Below are 20,357 nucleotides of genomic sequence, written 5' to 3'. Positions count from 1 at the left end.
TCGCCCCGCCTCGCCTCGCCCCGCCCCTCCCCGCGCGCCGCCGCGGCGGAGGCGACGCTGCTGCGCCGGCGGTAACGGTCTGCGCTCGAGCGGGCGCGCGGGAGGGAGGTGGGGGGGTTGTGGTCGGCGGAGCCCCCTCAGTGCCGAGGTGAGCACCGCAGGGCAGCGCCGGGAGCTTGGTCCTCGGCCCGCCCGCCTCCTCCGGCAGCGGGCGGGCCACCTTGGTCGCGCCCCTCGTGGCCCCGCACTGTGCCGCCGGCACCTCCAGGTGGGGGTGGAGGCCGCTGGAACTTTTCTGCCTCACCTCGTACCCCGAGTGCCACCGGCGAAAATCCCGAGGAGGATCCGATCTTTTAAAAGCTCCCAGTAATTCCAGGGTGAAACTTGCTGGACGTGAGGGGAAAGGAGAGACAGGGGCGCGCGCGGCCCCCCTGGATCCTCGCCTGAGGAGGTGCGGGCAGGGCCGCCCCCCCGCCTCATTCCCCTGTGCCTGAAACAAACCAATCCTTTTTTGAAAGGGGCACTCTCGCCCCTCTTTCTGGCTTTCAAACTGCAGCTGGCTGTTAACTCAAAGCCTTCCATGACATCCGGTTTCTTTCCCAAATTAGTTAAACTTAATTTAGAAATGAGCAAGGTGCATAAATAGTTCAATTACCTTTCCAGCATAGCTGACTCCCAATTTAATTTTGAATTGCATCTGCCATCCCGTTGACCTAGTTCATCTAATTTTGTAACGTTAGCTTTATTCCCTAGGCTTGAGTAACACTCTGCTTTTCAGGTTTGTGTTGTCGCAAGGTTCGGGTGGCGGGAGGGGACAGGGACTGCAGAGGTGGCCTCTGTGGGAAGAGGTGTGGGGCTGGCCTGTGTTGGGAACAGCTGATTCCCGCCAGCTCCACCGTGGACACAGCTGAACCGTTAGCAAAGCTGGTGGTGCCTCTGTGTAAGCATAAGCTAATAAAGGGCAGAAAATGCTGAATGTGGAGAGGAGGTGAGAACAGAAAGTAAGAAAGATGATGGAACACCAAGGTCAGAGAGAAGACGAGGAGGAGGGGACACTCTGTGGCAGGCACTGGAAGACACCCACTGGAGCAAAGGGATAGACCCTAAGGAACTGTGGTGAGCCCACACCAGAGCACATTTCCTGAAGGGCTGCAGCCCATGGAGAAGCCGTGCCAGAGCAGAGGAAAAGCGTGAGAAGGAAGGAGTGGTGAAGAGAAACCACCACATACTGACTGTACACCCCCTCAATTCCCCCTGTGCTGGTCAGGGAGAGGAGCCTGGAATGAAGTCAAAGGGGAAGGGAAAGGGGAGAAAAGGTGGTGTTTTAATGTGTGTCTTCTTGTTTCTCACTACCCAAAATTAGCTATTACAATTGTATTATAATTGGCATTAAATTAATCTTAAAACAGCGAAGTCTGTTTTGTCTGCAACAGTAATTAGTAAACAGTACCTCTGCTTTATTGTAACCCGTGAGCTCATTCCTGTTCTTCCTATTTTCTCTTTCTGTCCTACTGGTGGGGAGGGGTGGGCTTCGAGCAGCAGGTTGGAAGTTTGGCTGTTGGCCAGGGCTGACCCACCACAAGGTTGCTTAGTCTGTTAAGACAGCACAATGCTCCTGACATCTGAAAGTATTTGCCATGGTAAAAAATGGGAATTACTTTCAGACTTGAAACTAGGGCCCAGTCCATCAAGAGATTCTGAGATCTGATAAGCAGAAAAATGCCACTTCATACAAAAAGGGAAGTGAATATGAGATTGTGACTGATTTTAGCAAGTTTTGAGTTTGGTCATAAACTGTAACTACAGACAGATAGTAAAGTATGAATTAAATCCACTAACCTGCACCTTACACTACATAACATGTGCCATTTTGTTCCTAAACCTGCATTGCAAAAATCAATGAGAATCTTGTCACCAGTCTGACAGATAAAGAGGATGATTCCCAGATTAGGATTTATGTGCCTGACTCTGAAAATGCTACCTATCCAGAACGACATTATATTCTTAATAAATGAATCATAACATTCAAAGCAAAGGGATAGAGGGACTGCACAGAGGCTAAATAAGAATCAATAAACCAGTCATGTTATTCTCAGGGTGGGTTATAGAGTCAGTCCCTTATACAATCATTCTCTGACAACCCAGTTTGTATTTGTCAGTCATCATGTTAATTTCTCACAAATCACTTTGCCCTTTGGTAAAGAAGAAATTTCTCTATAAAGCTAATGATTTATTTTATATTTTTTTTTAAGAATCACTTATTTAAACTTTTTTAAAAGCATCCCAATCCCCAAACTTGTGGTTTCTCTTACCTAGGCTTTGCTTCATCTATGTTTCACATTTTCATCTAGATAATGTTATTTGGCACTTTTAACTTATGGCGCATCCCATGATGCATTGATGCCATTGAAAGCAAATGGCTGAGATTTGCTTTCAATAAAAATCCTTAGAAAAGGGAGCTCTGTTATGGTTTGGGTTTTACAAAAGTTTCACTGCGATTTCTCTAAAAAGTGATCTTCCACACCTATGACTGCAGTTTCTACTGACAACACATACTAAATGATCAATTATATGTAATTTTGCCTGAACCGAGCTATTTAAAGCCTTTAATAATTCTAAATGTATTCCTTATAATTTGAAGCACTCTGATCTCCACATAATTGGTTTAAGAGCCTCATTCTGATCAAGGACTTTACACAAGTTGGTAATTCCATTTATTCAAGCACACAAAAAATGATACTTGATTGAAATGGCATTTTGAAGATACAAAACCAGAAGTTTTTCACTGCTCTTCAAAGATTAAATTTATGTATTTTGAGAATTATTCTTTCCTTTATTTTAAGTGTATATGCATTTCTCACAGAAAATATATCTGTATTGTTACATACTGATGTGCCTAGCAATAGCATCTTTAGGATGTGACAGGGAATCCAGTACTGCAGTAGTATTAAGAGAATAATACTAATGGTAACAGGTACATAATTTTAAACTGAGAGTTTAGAAACTGATAGCTCGTTTCATCATTGTCCAGTTAAGAAACATAGCTGTTGTTAATGAAATAAATGTCCCTCTTCCCAATTTCAAAACATTATATGTTTTCCAAGTTTTCAGTAATACAGATTTTTCAAATATTAAGGCTTACTATTTTAAAATCCTAACTAGTCAGGTTGGTTTATTTCTGACTAGCTGATGGAGCCTACAGGGAGATAGCAAAGAAGACGGTGTCGCTGGTAATATACCTGTAAAAGGTGGCAAGTTTGTCATAAATAATATGGATGTTGCATAAGGAAAAGGATGGAGAGATGAAAAGAGAGTATACATTTAAATATGTATTCTGTATACACATCTGTATGTTACAGGAAAGGGTGTTGGAATTATTTAATAGATGGACCAAGGGATATATTGGAAGAAAAGTCTGAATGTATAGGTTGGAGATGAAACAGAAGGGACGTGCTGAGAAGTTATTAGGAAATACACAGAAATTCATGCCCTGAACACTGTGTCTCAGAAGTGCTTTGCCTGCTTCATGCAAATGAAGAATGTGTTAATTTAAGGCACTAAAGCATGGAGTTAAGTTTACAATACAAAAGTTTACATTACAAAAGTTTTTAAGGCACTAAAGCATGGAGTTAAGTTTATTCAAATACAATAACACAGCCCTTCCAGTTAAAGTAATTTTTAGAAGGTACGCTGAAGGGAATCCCAAGGGAACTTCTAGCCATCCCATTGCCCACAGGCAAAACCAGATATACCTTGTCACTCCTGGCAGATGTCGATCTAAATCTATTTTTAGACCACAGAGTCACCGTTGGTGGAGTCTCTGCCAGTGATTGAAACTCCATACTAATCTATGTCAGTGACTTTTACTAGCCTAACTTCAGAAGAGCTTTCCAATGCATGAAGAACAAGTTACTATCTTCCTCTGTTCAGCACTCTTGCATTGTAAACTATTGTAACTGCATTCTATATTTTCTCCCAGTGATATGTTTGTTACCATATTTTTACCCTATTCTTTTAATCTTACACCATGCTTGGTTTTGAGACCTCTGATCACTTTCTCTATTACCCTGTTGAATCTTTCAAATCAGGCTGTTTTTTCAATATCAGTGCCTAGAATGCTAGAATACCTTGTTTATGCATTCCCACTGTTGAACAGAGCAGAAGGATTACTTTATAAGCAGAAATTATTTTGGCTTGATATGCTTTGTTGTGTCAAATACAGGCTGCTATGCATCTTTTTGGTATCTTCCAGACACTTAGAAATGTATGCAATTACCCGTCCCTGTATTTCCTAAAAATTGAGAGAAGGACAACAGGAGTTTCATTTTCTAACCCTTTTTCAACCCACTCTTTTGAAGGTCCCTTTTTCAAAAAACAACTTTTCATTTGCTTTTTTTACAGTCATCTGCTACCTCACTTGTTCTCCACAGTTTCTTAAAAGCAGCTGCTAACAATTCTGAAATCCTTTCATACAGTTTTGTAAATATTCAGGAACAGTGTTAATAAGGTGATTAAAAAAATCACATTTTTACAAAATGGAGTTGTTAGACTTGTTACAGACAAAGTCTTATCTAAGCCCTTTCTTTTTTTCTTTTCATTGCTGTGGTAGCTAACTACCTACCTGCCATTGACATTTGGTACATAGGTTTTAAATGATTGTTTCTTCCATTTCTCTGCTTACTACATTCTTCCTCCACAATAGGCACTTCCCTTTCTTTTACACTCTTTATGTACACTGTAATATGTACTATGTTCATAATGATTTCTTATTAACCTTGATGACTTTAACTAGCTGCTTCTCAGCTTCCCGTTGGCTTTTGGTACTTGTGTCTTGAACTGCTTTGAAATATTCATCTCTCATAATCTTCCTTGACTTTCATCTTCTACTTCAGGCCACTGCAGACTTCAAGATTTAATATATTTAGTCTTCTATGACTTCCCCTATTCTTCTGTGATTATTGCAATTTAATCCTTAGATTTTTTCCTGTGGCGTAAATGCTCCAAAGTGGACAGAGTTCTCATTCTTCATGAATACAATTAGGTTGCTAATCATCCGTGGATCTTTGCTGACACACTACTGTCAGAAAGCCAGAAACAAACAACAAAGATCAGGAGAGCATGGGGGTTGAGGTGATCAGCATTAGCCACACATCCATCTGTGCTTATTGACAGCTTATATAGCCTTCAGAACAAGGCATCGATGAACGGGTTTGTCCAAGATCAGGGGCAGAAGACCATCTCAGGACAGGTCTGAGCGAAGTCCTTACAAGCTTAGAACTGAAAAAGAGAAAACATCTTATGCTGTGTCATCTCTGCTTGACATCTCATCTAATCTTTCTGCCATTCTATAAAGCCCCGACAACCACAGAGGATGCAACAGGAGTTCACATAGGAACTCAAGAATTTCTTGGGGTTTGAGTTCATCTTCATCCAAAGCTTTTAAACACAGAAGGATCTGGCTTTTCATATAATAGAAGCTGCAGAACTTTTGTCTTCCACACCAACCTCAGCAGCTCATGTGTGACCTTGAAAAATACCTTGTCTTCATATGAAATATTCATTTTTCACTTTGACTACTGAATATTTTCAGTTGTTGTCATTATCAAAGTTAAGGTTATATCTCTAGCAAAGCATGCCATGAAATTTTGTATTTCCTGATGTTCAAAAATTCAAAACTCTGTTCATGTCCAGTGAACAATTTAAAGTCTATATTAAAATTTGGAACATGATAAAATGCAGTGTCTTGAAACCAACGACAATCTTCTACATCTGCATGTTGAATCTTTTAGATGCAGTTTATTCATTATAAACTGAAAAATTTTCTCATCTGACTCTTCTCATAGTTCCCTAAAAAATCAGGATCTTTTCCTAACCCAGAGTTTCATCTGGCACACACAACAGTTTCCAGAAAAAGGCAAACATCCTCCTGTGCCCGAGCCCCAGACACACCCTTTCAAAACAAACATTTTATACAGTAAATATTCTGTGAAGAAAACAGTCATAATATCATAAGATAGATTGACTTTTTAACTGAAATTATGTTAAAACAATGCCTGTTGAAACCTTCATGTGTTATTCACAATCTCCTTTAAAAAAAACTTTCCTAGTTTAGGCATCTCTAGCTATTTTAGATGTGCATTATACAGAAGTACTCAGCCTCCATGGCTGAGGTTGGATTTTCAGGCTTGACTCCATTTAAGCACCAGAAAATGCTGGGCAGCCAGTACAGTTTGGTGTGTTGAGTGGTGACCTGTTTTAACTACCTCACACCATAAAATCTCAACAGAAGCAGTTCAGAAGTTGGGTAGGATATAGATACCCTTTGTCAGCTTTGACTTCTCTAAATTTCTTTTTTTGTTTTTGAGAACATTTGTGAGTTCAGGTTTCCTTATCAGCAGACTGGACTAAAGTGCCACTGTATTCCCCTGATTCTATTCTGTTACTTATAATTCAAGACATACTTTGGAAATTCATATTTTTGGCTGTACTGAACTTTGTCATTAGGAGTGTACATATTATGAGCTATATGATGTTTTTGTTCAGTTGCTGTGCGATTTTATTGTTTTAGGTCCCAAGAGGAGAAAAACTGTTTACTTCACAGTTTTCTGCAATTAAGTATCCTAGAAATTTAAGGAGTAAGTCAGCAGTTCTCTAATTCATACCCCCTATGGTTTTCCAAAGTATATGACTGGAGAAGGTCTTCCACACATGTTTTTCACCCTCAGGCAAAAATGAGAAACAAGGGATGAGCGAAGAGAACTAGCTGCTACTTCTACCCACTGAAAGTTTCCTGTTAGCCCAAATCTATTGGTCAGTAATATGGAGATAAAATTAGAGTTACATTCAACAAAGGGTACTGTGGATGATACTATGATGTGAAAAGTATATTGTTGCTGGGTGACCTTATTTTGTTATGGATTTTCAAGTCTGAAATAAGTATATATAATGATATAAGAATCATTTTGCAAATCCACTTATATAACTTATCAGAGCAAGTGCTTCTAACACAGATAAAGCTAGATAATGAAGTATGTAATGGTATTTTTTTTTAAAAATCTCAACCCAGATAGTTACTATGCAGGTTAGCTCTTCATTCTTTTGAGTAAGAATGAAAATAACATGAAAAAATCCATGTTATATATCTGCAGATAACTGGTTTTTTTTTCATTTTCTCTCTGAAACAAGCTCTCCTTTTTTCCTTACTGTGGAGATCACCAGCATCGCTTAAAAAATATCTCTTCATGATACAGTTTGAAAAATCCATGAATTATTCCAATCATTGCAGTTGATTAAACAGGTAGGGGTCCTTTCTGATTCTTTGTTTACCACTTTTTCCTCCTTCTTGATAGTTCTGCACAGCTGGAGATTTTCAGCCCCATTGTAGCCTCCTCATCTTAGTAAAGTTCTTTTGGCATGCTAATTAATCTCCTTTCTAATATTTACTCTCCCTGACCACAAGCCATTGTCTGCTTTTACATCTTATTTTCAAAAGACAGGGTTCTTGAAATTCTTGAATGTCTCTCTTAACAATAGCTCTAACCTATACATAATGTGGCAAGCAAGAAAATCGTAAGCAAATTATTTAATGACAAATAAAATTCTAACGTTAAGATGTTTTTCATTTTTTCAACATTCTACATGGCTCTGCTTTCTTTTTTTCTTTTTGTGCAAAACTGAGTTTTATTTTTTCTATTTAACCAAAATACTAACCAAAATTGCAAAGTCTACTTAAATAGTTAAACCAATTTTTAATATCAAATACAGAGATAATCTGCTTTATATCAGTTCATATTTTAGGCTTTTTTGAAATATCATTTATTGAGAAATGAATGCTTTCCTGTAAAATGTTTTATGCATGATATTCAAAGCACTGGATATAACACAACATATTTGGTTATTATATGTTGGACACCGCTATCTATCAAGCTATATCTTCTGAATGTAACACATATTATGACACACTTTTAATGCATTCAGTGACATATTATTGAGACTGTTACAGAGGATTTCACAAAATCTAAAGAAGTCTAATAATGTCTAAAAATATTCATAATTAACTGTCATTTATGAAAGAAGTTATTATCAAAATATTTAATGTGAGAAATAAAAGAAACTAGGGATACATTTTTGGAAAGCCAAGATGGGTAACTACAAAGTACTAGTAGTTACTAATTTGGCCTAATCTCATGTTGCTGAAAGATGGAAATCTTTCCAAACTGAGGTAGCATAACTATTTAAGGGAACCAAAATCTTCACACAAACAAAAGCTAAATATAAGAACCATCTTGCCCCTTTCTTCTGTCAGCAACTGGACAAAGGTATCCTGTATCTTATAGTGAAGACAGGTTGACTGCAATACTTTATTGACTAACTGTAGGCTGATGAATTAACTTATGGAATTAGCTGTGATGTAAATCTAGAGGACTACACATATTCAGGATAGTTTTGCTATAAAAATCACAGGGGCTTGAGAACTATCAGTATTAAGATTTATTGATACAACCATGATTGAACAGCAAATGATGCCTTTGTTTAGTTCTCATGTTAGATTTTGGAGCAAAGTGTAGGCATTAAAACCATCCGTATTACAACAGGAGAAAAGGAATCTTACTTTTCCAGTCAGATCACAAACCCCATTTATTCTTTGGTTCTTTTTTTATATGTACATAAGACATTTCAGAATTACATGGTTTTACTTTACTGACATATTTTTCTTCTTCAAAACCACATCTTCTGTTGGACTCAAGTCCATTGTTAATCAAATATGTAATTTGGCAAGAGTATACATTTGTGCCCATTACATTAATTTGTTCTGGGCCTGTAGGCACTGTTACACATGCTGTGTGTCTTACCTTGTTACCAAATAATTTAGAGGCAAGAGAAGGCTACACAATTACGTACAATTTCTTTACAAACAACCTTGATATGCAGTCTAGGTCTTGTCTTTTTTTTTTTTTTTAATAAACTTGTGCTGTAATCACTAAATTTTATGTGTAATTTAAAAGTAAATTAAATTCATCATAAATCTTGCAAAAAAGAAGGCAGGATTTTTAGCATATAATTCAGAAGAGGCTCTGCACATTTCTGTCCAATTTTGAAATATGAAAATATGAAATTTGCTGCAGGAAAAACACTTTCAATGACACGTTGCTTCACAGACCCTGTTTACATAAATTTCATTCATTAAAACCACCTATACCTTTTTCATCTTTCGGTCACTTGCTGTCTTTCAAAATCACTTCCAATTCATTTCCTTTTCTATGATTTTCAGAATACAAATACCTAGTTTCTCTTGTACTTATCCCTTTTCATTATTTTCTTCTCTCCCTCATGCTCTCACTTCCTTCAGTTGACTGGTTTGGCTTTTTTTTAACTTAATAAATAACCACATATTTCGTCTCTTTCAGAAGTGGAAAATTGATGTGGAACAAGAACACAACAAAACCAACACTGCTGTAGAGTACAGATTACTGAGGTTGATGAAGCTACTGGGAGTAGACTGGTACAAATTTATAAATTATTACAATGTCCAGCCAAATCTCTATATACTGAGCTGGTCATTTTGAATTGGCAGCAGTGTTTCACAGCTGGCAGCTTGTCTTAATCAGGACATCCAGGAACTAAATTTTGGTATACGATCATTCTTCTTACTAGTTTAATTTTTTCAGCACCTTTGATACATCAAAAATCAGAAACAAGGTTCGGAAATAAAAGAAAAAATAAAAAAAGATAGAAAAGGAATAGAGGAAAAGAACAGCAGTTCCATGGTACTCCAGTTAACAGAGGATCTAGATAAACAGTTCTGCAAAATAATTTTTTTTCCAGTGGGATGTTAATTCTGCTTATAGAGTGTGCATTTTCACATAGCAAAATTAAACACTTTATTCAACTGAATTGAATGGTTTCATTTTGTCAAAAGGTAACTGAGTAGTAAGTTTCCAGGTTGGTCAGAATTAATTGTCTGCAATTTGTAGTTGCTGTATTTCAAAGATTAAGTTCCTCAGATACCCAGTCTATGTGGGCAAGATATGTGTCTAAACCTCAAAGGAGACCATGATGAATTGTAGAAGATACAGTTTTGCCACAGAGCCTGGTCAGAGACACAGAAATTTCTAACCATCTGGCTTCTTAGGTAGACCATACACAAGAACAGGAACGCAAAGCGTTTAAACAATAAAGAAGCAATTTAGAGATATAATTTCATGCAATTTGACAGACTCAAATTCTGCATATCAGATTAAATAAAATTAAAATTAATGATTCAATTCAGAGCAATCAAAACACTGAAATTAAAAGAAAAAGCTATTTTAAAAGTTTGATTCTACAGAAAGTTTTAGGATATTGGCTTTTCCTCTACATTTGATGTGGAAGAAAATGTGAAAGAAATGGAATTTCTTACACAGTGAAGAGCTTGGAAAGCTGTTTATAAATCTACTGGAAACTTGCATCCCTTCTCATAATGATGATTTTCCTTAGGATGATATGGCTTAAAGGGCACAAGATACCACTGTGGGAATTATCATAAATCCAATCTCAAATCTAGATCCCTCTGCGATGGCAATTTTTCCACACTCTTTGCAATTTCTTCCTGACACAGACCAATACTATACCAAATAGCTGTGCATATAGAGGTGGGAGGGAGGGGAACAAGACGTTGCTCAGCCTGATGTTTGCCCCTCCACATCCAGAGTTTAATCCAGCTAGGTTTGACTAGATTAGTCAGGTCACAGATTTAACAAGTCTGCTGAAGTTTTCTGGTCTTGAATGGGCATCACATGTTTTTCTACAGTATATTTTGGTACTCTATGTTGCCTTTACAAACACCAGTGAAAATGCTAGCATCAAGTTGAAAATAACCCACTGAGATACACTCTAGATGCAGCAGATGGAACCCCACCAGTAGACCTCAGTTCCTCTAGAGACACCTATAAAGCTCAGCAGAAATGCAGAAATGTATTGACCCAGTTGGTGAAACTTCCTCCTTCCCCTTCTCTCTCTTCACAAGCGTCTAGGCTATGTTATAGACTGTAAGTTGACCTTAAATTAATAGTTCTCCAAAGAGTCCTTGTTTGGAGGTAGTTTAAAACAGTAGGTGCCAAATAATTTCCCAATTTATTAGAGTAAAATAATAGTATGTTAATACACAACATAGTACTTCCCAATTTTTAAAAATATTTTAAGAATTGTGATTTTTCTATATGTATATCACCGTACTCAATTATTATGATTTATCCTTTTATTATATTAACATACATCACACCTATCTTAACTACACCAACCCATGAGAGTACAACAGCAAGTAATTCTGATCTTTTGTGTGGCTTGGGTTGGGTTATTTTGGGGGAGTGGAGTGGGGTGGGTTTTTTCCCCCCTCTACTTCAGGTCATCAAAATAAACACCAAGGATATCAGAACTTCTTTTTACCTTCAAACATTGTGCAAGACACACACCTTCCCTATATCATAGATTAAAATCAATAACCTAGAGTGCCTCTTCCAAGCTCCAGCACGCATCTCAAGGAGGCTGGTTGTGTTTCAGAGAAACCTCTTATGCTCAGCATAGTTTCTCCACATACCAAAAATAAGTTATCACTGAAATATAAGAGAGAAAGAAGGCTGGTCCTTCCAGGATTTTTTACTTGTTTGTATAAGTGCAGCTCTGGATTCTGCACAGGAATTTAATTTTCACATGCCACTCTGATTCACATGCCACTCTGATTCATACACAATAGCAAAACGGAAAGACAAGAACAGAGAAGTTGATGATTGCCAGCGTCTCCAAGAATCCAAACCCCAAACTATGAACACCTTCAAAGGAGGGATTACATTGCATTCGTTAAAGTATACAAATCCAGACAATTTCTAAGAAATCAATTCCATTTTTTCCAAAGTACAGCATAGCATCCAGCCTTGTGTTTATCAGAACCCTATTAAAGGATCACATTTTCCTAGTAACAGGGTGTGTCTCAGAGATTCAGAGTTACAGAATAGGAACAGTTTTTGCCCCATAATAGAGTACCTCCTTCTAATCAAGGATGAACATCCCCATTCTTCATCACTCCATAAATTTTTATATTGCTGACCACATATCAGAGTAATAATTCTGGGGTGGCTCAATGTTTTCTTTTTGAAAGAGACGCACAGTAAACAATTACATTTTCATCTAAGGTGCTCCTGGAGGATGGAGGGAATCATGCACACCAAGAAACTTGAACACCAGCAGTGAGTGAATGACATGGAGTTTCTGATTTTGTACATCAACCTGGAACTATCTCAGTAGTATGAAAATTAGCTCCACAATTTTTGAATCAACATTAGTTTTCAGACCAAAATGGAACCTATGGTGATAGGTAATATTTTGATGGACATGTCAGACAGTTTTAGACAGTGTCAATAAAACTTGTGAATAAGAAATTTTTGTCTTGATGCCTCCTCTCATAAGTTAGTCTGAAAATGGTTCATGGAATTAGAATGACTGAAGCAAATTATATCTTCCTATTAAATTAATAGACTGCATTGATCAATATATACCAGGTCATATTATGTGCCAGAAGTCTGCACTAATCACTGAAGACTTGAGATTATGTTTTAATCTGATTATCCCTGATTCTAGGCCATGTACACAGAGAATATCAAAAGATGGGCAGTTATAGAGCATGCAATCAATGCTTTTCTCATAATAATAAATTCGGTATTTAAAATACAACTGTCCTTTTCATAACTTGTTCACTGTCTTTTTCCCAGCCTGAAAAAGCATGTGTACATACTGATTAAAGTGCCCCTTGTTCTAATCCTTCATTATATTTTTGAGTGAGGTTTTTTTAAAGTTATAGTAAACTAACCTGAAAAATGAATGCTGAAATTATGAGGTTTGTTTTATATTTCACCTTTTATAGTGCCACTACTCAATATGTTTTCTTTTTAATAGAAAATCTTTCCCTTCTTTTTCATTTCTCCATTTATCCGATCCTATTCAGATTTAGTCACTTTGCAGCTGGAAATGAAGTTGTTTTGTCCTGTATACAGTGCCAATGTGCTTCCAGGGAACCAAATACACAGTTTGGTTAAAGGTCTAAAGAATGCTCACAGTTAACAATTACATACACTGAACATTTGCAAAGCTTTTATCTTTTGTTCTTTCAAGTCCAAGAGTATTAAATTATAAATTTCTTCAAAAGTATATGGATAATGAATAGGCATGTATTAACTAATGTTAAATTAATGATTACAAACAGACAATGAAGATTAAGAACATGGCAATCTTATGAGAGTATCTTTGAGTTCTAAGCAGGAATAAGATATTTAATAATAACCTTCATGAACTGACACAAATCAAGGAGAATACATTAAACATCCCAGTTCCTCAAGACACAGTCATCTTTTAAAAATAAAAACAAGTGTTTTAAAACTCATATTTACATTTAATTTAGTCAAAGATTCACAAATTCAAAGAGTGTGACAAAAGGTTAATTACCAACATATTCTTACCTTTTAGCATTTACATCTAGAAACAGAAAACTTTAAATAGACACATGTGCCTGTTCTTAACATCTCATTGGGAAAACCTATTTATAGGAATATACTGTTTGTGCCTTTTCCTTAATGTATTTAGGAGAGGAGTGCCCCCTAGTGATAATTGAGAATCACATTTGTTTTTATTGAACATCAGATGTGTTTTAGAAATGCAAGCTGATTTATCGCAGTTCTTGTATTTGGACATCATCCTAGCAATAATTTTTAAATTCCTAATTTTATTTTAAAATTAAAATAGTTTATTTCATTTTAAAAAATATTTGTTTAAATAAAATGTATATTACTTGACAGTGGGAGTGTTTCTCTTTGTCCCTCCACTGTAACTAGTTATAAAAATTCTTGATCCTGGAAACTTTGCTGCAGATACTAGAACTCATGCCTTTACAGTTATCTTAAGCTTTTCTGGCAACCCAACGTGATCGCACGTGTTTTATGACTTCTGTTCTCCGATAAGTTAATGCAAGAATGTCAATAAGACCCATGCACCCTTGCAATTCTTATAGTGGCTAGCATTTTAATGTCCATAGAAGTTATCTGTGTGGATCTGCCTTTAGAATCATTTGTATTTCCTCTCAGCATGTGATTTCCCTGCTACAGAACTGCAGCAAGAAGGGAAGTAGTGCTGTCACGTTGCTCTAACACTACTCTAGACATGCAAGTCCCATAGCCTTTCTTGCAATTGCAAGCTTGCTTAGAAGACAACAGACCCTGGAATTAAAGTACTGTGACACGGGCAGCTTACCACCTTCTTAGGGTGCTTTAAAATTATCTCCTATGGTTGCATGGATACAGAGAAAATCTAACAATTTTTCAAAGTGTAAGTCTGTCTCAAATGAATAGATCTATGTACGTATGTGCAGTAAACTAAATTCTTGGGCAAGGGGAAGGCTGCCTCTTGTTAATGGAAAAAAAATATGTTGGCAATTTCATGCAAAATGGCTGAACATTTTTTATTACTATTTCCTACAGACAATATTTTGTGCAAAAGATTTAAGCCAAGCCAAATTCATTGTTCATCATAAATCCAGTTTCAGGAAAACAAAAGGAAAATTCATGTACAGGTCATAATTCTGACATAGCAAAGGAGGCAAGATCAAAAGAAATGCTTCCTGGAGAAAATAGACCAGCCCAGAGGTACACTTTTCCAAGACTCATATTTTTCTGGCAGCCTGAAGGACAACTATGTTATACTAACAGCTTCTTGTGATAAGAAGTCCATAGTTTTTTTAAAAAAAACACCATACATGCAGTACAACAGAACATAGTACATACGAACTTGCTATTTTCTCTGTCAAAACCTATGTCCTTCAGCCAAGGAAAACCACACAGGAATCTGCAAAGTTCTCCCAGGTTCTACAAATTCTCTTTTTATAGACACATCTGCACAGGGGAATTCTGCCAGTAAACAACTAACAGCAGATGTTCTGATCTAGATGCTATATTTGATTTCTCTTCTTGTTAAAAATGTCCTCCTCAAGAGAAATTATGTCTGCAAATGGGTGGATACTCCTGTGCCTCCCATACCTTCCCCTAGCTCATTGTAGAAACAGAATTCAGGAGAATTCAGGGTGCTCAAATGCAAGGAGTCGTAGTTCCGTTTCTTATTATGATCTTATTCCATATCATCTAGGCCTGGCCGCCCAATCCCTTGGTCCTCCAAGGCCACTCTTTGCTCTCACTTTTCTCTCAAATGTAGATCCTGTGCAGCTAAGAGTGTTCCCATCTCTGTTTTAGAAACAATGTGCATGGTTTCTATAGCATTTCAACTACTGAAACACTATGTGTTACCTTGAAAATAAGAAACTTGAAGGTAATGAAAACAGACAATTGTTTCGGGGTCTATCAGTGCTTACCAACTAGTTTTGCACCCTGAGAGGTGGTACTTCTAAATTTCTGAAAAACAGCTTGGCTCCAGTATGATATATCAATATAATATAATTAACTGTGTATGCACAAAACTTCCAGGTAGTGAGCTTGCCTCATCTGAGGCTCTCAGCATGGAAACACTAAAATATGAGAGCTTCTTTGAAAGTATAAAGGAAACATGCATCTCACTGCTGATATGCGTCAGTGTGCAAGTGGCTTATAACAGGGATGATAGTTCTGCAGACTGGGACACTGAATCTCACAGAAAGGTAATTCTAAACAATGCAGAAAACAAGAGATAACACATCCCAAGATATCAGAACTGTGTTGATAGATAACCTCAACATGTCATTCCCTAATGCTGTTTGTGTGTACAAAGTATCTTTGGGAGTACCAGTGAATCACTGGGAGATTTCTCTGTTTTTATAGAATATGTCTGCTGCTCCCCAACTCTGGAATATTAAACCATTTAAAAAAAAAAAAAGTTTAAAATGTTAAGTGGAAAGAATAAATATAAAGCAGGAAAGGAAAAGTTGAGAGCAAGCTGTTATTCAACAGCTAGACAAAAGAAGTTACAAAAGCCTTTCATTTGGTGCGCTTGGCTGAGTGAGACTTAAAAGAATGCCTTTGAGTGCCAGGCATCCATCCTGTACTGTGATGCAGCTCTAGCAGAGTCAAAAAATCAGTAATTATTGTAATTGTTTGCTGTAGTTGGCTCAATATATGATCTACATAGTAGATGATCTGCAAAAGCCCATTTTAAATTAGGGCTCTGGTGCAGTCTATTATTAGATCTACTGTTAGAACATTTTAACATATTAGATCTAACATATTAGATCTGTTAGAACATTTTAACAAAAACCAAACACGCTAACAATAACATTCAAAGCTTATAAAAAGTAGTCATAATTAAATTTCATATTTTAAAAAAGTTGAGTGTGAGCTTTCCGCTAAACGTTTTACTATCTCTGAACTTAAGTGCTATTTTCTAAGTGGCAGAGATAGTGCTATGACTGTTGGCTTGGTTTTGATTGATGGCTTTGCTGCTTTGAGATACACTTCCTAGGCAGCTCAATGTAAACGTTTCCACAGATGTGGAGGTTTTGAGGGTATTTTTAAAGCAGTTGTGTTTGCTGCCTGAAAATGACATACTATTCCATTGCACTTTTCATTGCACCAGAATAAGTCATACCTCTCCCAAATATTCAGTGACCTTATTATTTGGGCACACTTTTCCCAAGCACCACTGGACAGTAGTACCGTGCAAAAAGAGGCAGCGTGTCCTTCCCCCTGTGGCCTATTCTTTGCCTCCAGAATAGCATGCTTCACAGAGTTTTTAAGATTGCAATAAAACATTCAAAAAGTTTGAATGGTCCTCAAGAAACAACTGTTCCTTCAAACTAATCACAAAATGCAAAACGTTCGCTATAAGCATGCAATTTATTTTTGCTACATAAAGTATTCTAAATTTTGCCTTTGGAGACATATATAACATTCTCAAGAAGCTCTTCTAAATTGTGTATAAAATAGACTCTGATTCTACAAACATACCACTATTTTTAAAGTATATATTTTTAATGTTATACATTTTTCTTTCTTGCAGTAAAAACCACCAAACAATCAAAACCCAAGACTTCAAATGGGCAATGCTAAATGTATCTTCTGCATATTCTGGATGCAGTACTAAACACAAAAATATCAAGCCCCATCTCCCTAGAACACAATACAGCTGCTGGAAACAGTTCATAACAGACTGAGCTTATCTTGTAGAGAGAGACTTGTAATGAAATCAGATTGAGTGGACCTGGGTTTCTCCGCTGAGGCACAGCCAAGTGTTGGCTTCTTGTTGAACTTCTGCCCACAGCTATTGGTCTCAAATAACTTCTGCAGCACTAAGGTGCTTTTTGTCTCCCAGAGAAGCCGTGCTATACATACTCCTCTCTGTTCCCCTAATTCCTTTATTGTCCCACCTAATGCAGTCTTTGTTGATTGAACTTTATGAACATTTCTTGCAAATGAACACCAACAAAACTTCGCAGGGCATAATCATTTATGAGCAATAAGATCTTACTTCAGTCAGCTTTCTTGAAGTGAAAAATGAATTAAAGATTTTTGCAGAAATATTATTAAAATGTGTTTGTGCCAAAGTATTGGATCTTCAAAACTTTCCATTAATCAAAACTTATGGTTTAACTGATGATCCCAAATTTGACCTAGCAGAACTGAAAAGCAGCAAATCCCCAGAAGTACTCATACTCTGCAAGAGCATTTAACCTTCTTTCAATTAGCCTTCCTGTAAGATCAATTTCAGCACCCAAAGACCTGGCCTTCAGCAGTTTCTTGCCCCTGATTGTCAAATAAGGTGTGCCAGATCAAGATTGTAAAAAAAGGGGGAAAAAATACCTTGCAAAATGATGTCAACTTAGAGAAAGCCTGTACTGTTTTATTTTTAATGATTACTCAACATTTCATCTTTCATCATTCTCTCTCTCTTCTTTACTATTGGCTTACTTACTTTTTCCTTCCTCTGAGGAACTCTCATTTTAAGATGAAGGAATTCCATTTTACCATCCAGTTAAGGAGGAGTCATCTTTCCTTTCATAGACAGTCATGTCATTGCTTGAGATAATGGAGTCATTTGTAAGGTAAGGACAATGCAAGGGCTCTTCTTTAAGAGACAGCGGGGCAGACCTAGAAGAAGGGAAGTCTGGAAGTTAGCAGCAGAAGTAAGACAACTGATTCTTTTTCTTACTGTAACTGGAAAAATTTTACTTAGTCAAATGGTGAGATTGAAACAGCATTACACTACAATGACTATTATTTAAATTTAATTGCAATTTTAATTATCTGTGTGGTGTTTGCAAATGGCTTAACTCTAGTATAAACATGATTAACCAGTTTGATTTCCTAGTTTGGTTAAATTTCTTCCTTCAATGTCAGTATTTCATGTTTCAAAACAAGTTGTGACAACTTTTTTAACAATATATAAACTTATCTCATAGTCATAGTACGGATTTAGAGGTTTCAAATTTGTAACTCAACATGAAGTCAATAATGTACACATTATACAATATATAATAAGCATTATTATGATTAATAATAATAATGTGCAATATATGCATATTGTTAAAAAGATGCTCAGGTTTTCCAGATTACAACAGTGCTATTCAAATCAATGCTGCATGCATGCTCTTCCCTGTCAAAATAGTCTTTAAAAAAAAAAAGTTTTGAGCATAAAATGAGTGGAATCTCACAATATACAAATTAATATTTTTCATTCTTTTCATAATACCATAACACTTAATCTTTTTTAATCTAGTATTTGCATAGCTGTTTCACCAAGAATTTTATCACATCAAGTACAACTAAAAAAAAGTGTAATTTTTGGTTAAGAACTAGGTATATGTTTTCTTATTCACACACTGGTAAACATAATGTATGGTAAAAGCTGGAAAATATAATTACATGGTTTGGCCATTCATCCAACCTGTTGTATGATTAAAGCACACTTCATGAATGCTGCTAGGTCAGTTACACTCTTCAGGGTATTTTTTTGTTGTTCCTCTTCTACTGGGATATTTATGTGAGCAGTTACTTTTATAAGTACAGCAGGTAGAAAACTCAGAGTTCATTTCTATGGTAACAACCACCTTTTCACTAGAAATACAAGTCAGTCTCAAAAGTCACATATATTTATTTTCTCCAACAGTAATTTTCTGCGTACATGTAATTAAGAGGGAGGTATGAAAGCTCATACTGTTGTTTTATTAGAATTAATATGAGGTGATATTACAGTGGTATGGAATTAATATACAATGATATTTTGAAAGACAAATGATAGGCGAGAGTAGCAGTAATTTAAATCTAAATCCTATTACTAAGGCTATTTAATTTCTGACTGAATAAGATAATTATTACTAAAGGATGCTTTCATAGTAGTAGTCTTTTTGTGATAATTATTTCTTCTGGAAAGACTAGTTCATTACCCTATTTAGTACATGAAAAATTAATCCAATATTTCTCCACTTAATGGGCATATATTGATAGATAATTCATGCACAAACTGTCAGACTGGCGTATTTTGTTTGCTCTTTTCTTTAGTTTCTTTAGAACCTAGGTTTTAAAATTAAAAATCTCGTACAAAATACTTCTAAAGACTGTATTAATCTCCAAATGTGTATCAACTCTGATGCAAGGGTCTTGTTTTTAGTAGAACATTCCATTATTTTTTCTTTTATGACATGTTTTCTTATTAGCCACAGTATTTCACTTCCTTCTCTATCCTTTCAATTGATAGGACTCCAAGCAATCACAAGAACTATTACGAAAAAATGAGAAATCTTTCAGTCTTAAAATATGATTTGTTAGCAAAAGTGAATCTATAAAATACTAGTGCAAGAGAATTACCAAAGTAAGCAGGAAATGCATTATTCAGAATTCAGAAAGAAATAAACAGAAGTTTAATCAATATTTTTTTGTCTGCAATAGGCTCCTTGAAAAAGTTTATTGCGTGTTGAATATTTGAAGTGCCTAATGAAACATTCAGAACATGCACAACGTCAAAGGAGGTAGCCTTCCCTACAACAAAACTGAATCAGTGAGAGAACTGAAAATATTTCCCTATAAATGAACTCCTTAAGATGAAAACTGGGATGGCTGCGTAATGAAAATAGCACCACTTTGGAGAGAATCAGAATATCCTGAGAAAGTTAAAAAAAGAGCTTCAGCACATTGTTTCATAGTGAGAGCATATGCTCACAGATTTTTTCTCCCCAATTTGTGGGGAATATAGGTCAGATTTTTATTCTTCCTGTAGTTGTATATTTCATTTTATTGTTATGCAGGTTGTGATGATATCCCACGGTCCAATCAATTCTAGCATTGCTCTATGCCATATTTCTCTCTGCAGCTGGATGGCCATTAGCTCAACTCAAAGCAGATTTTTTCAGAGCAGAGGCT

This window comes from Calidris pugnax, unplaced genomic scaffold, assembly GCF_001431845.1.
Source record: "Calidris pugnax isolate Ruff unplaced genomic scaffold, ASM143184v1 scaffold15, whole genome shotgun sequence".
Taxonomy (NCBI): Eukaryota; Metazoa; Chordata; class Aves; order Charadriiformes; family Scolopacidae; genus Calidris; species Calidris pugnax.
The sequence above is the reverse complement of the archived record's forward strand: the minus strand, read 5'-3'. Positions refer to the sequence as shown.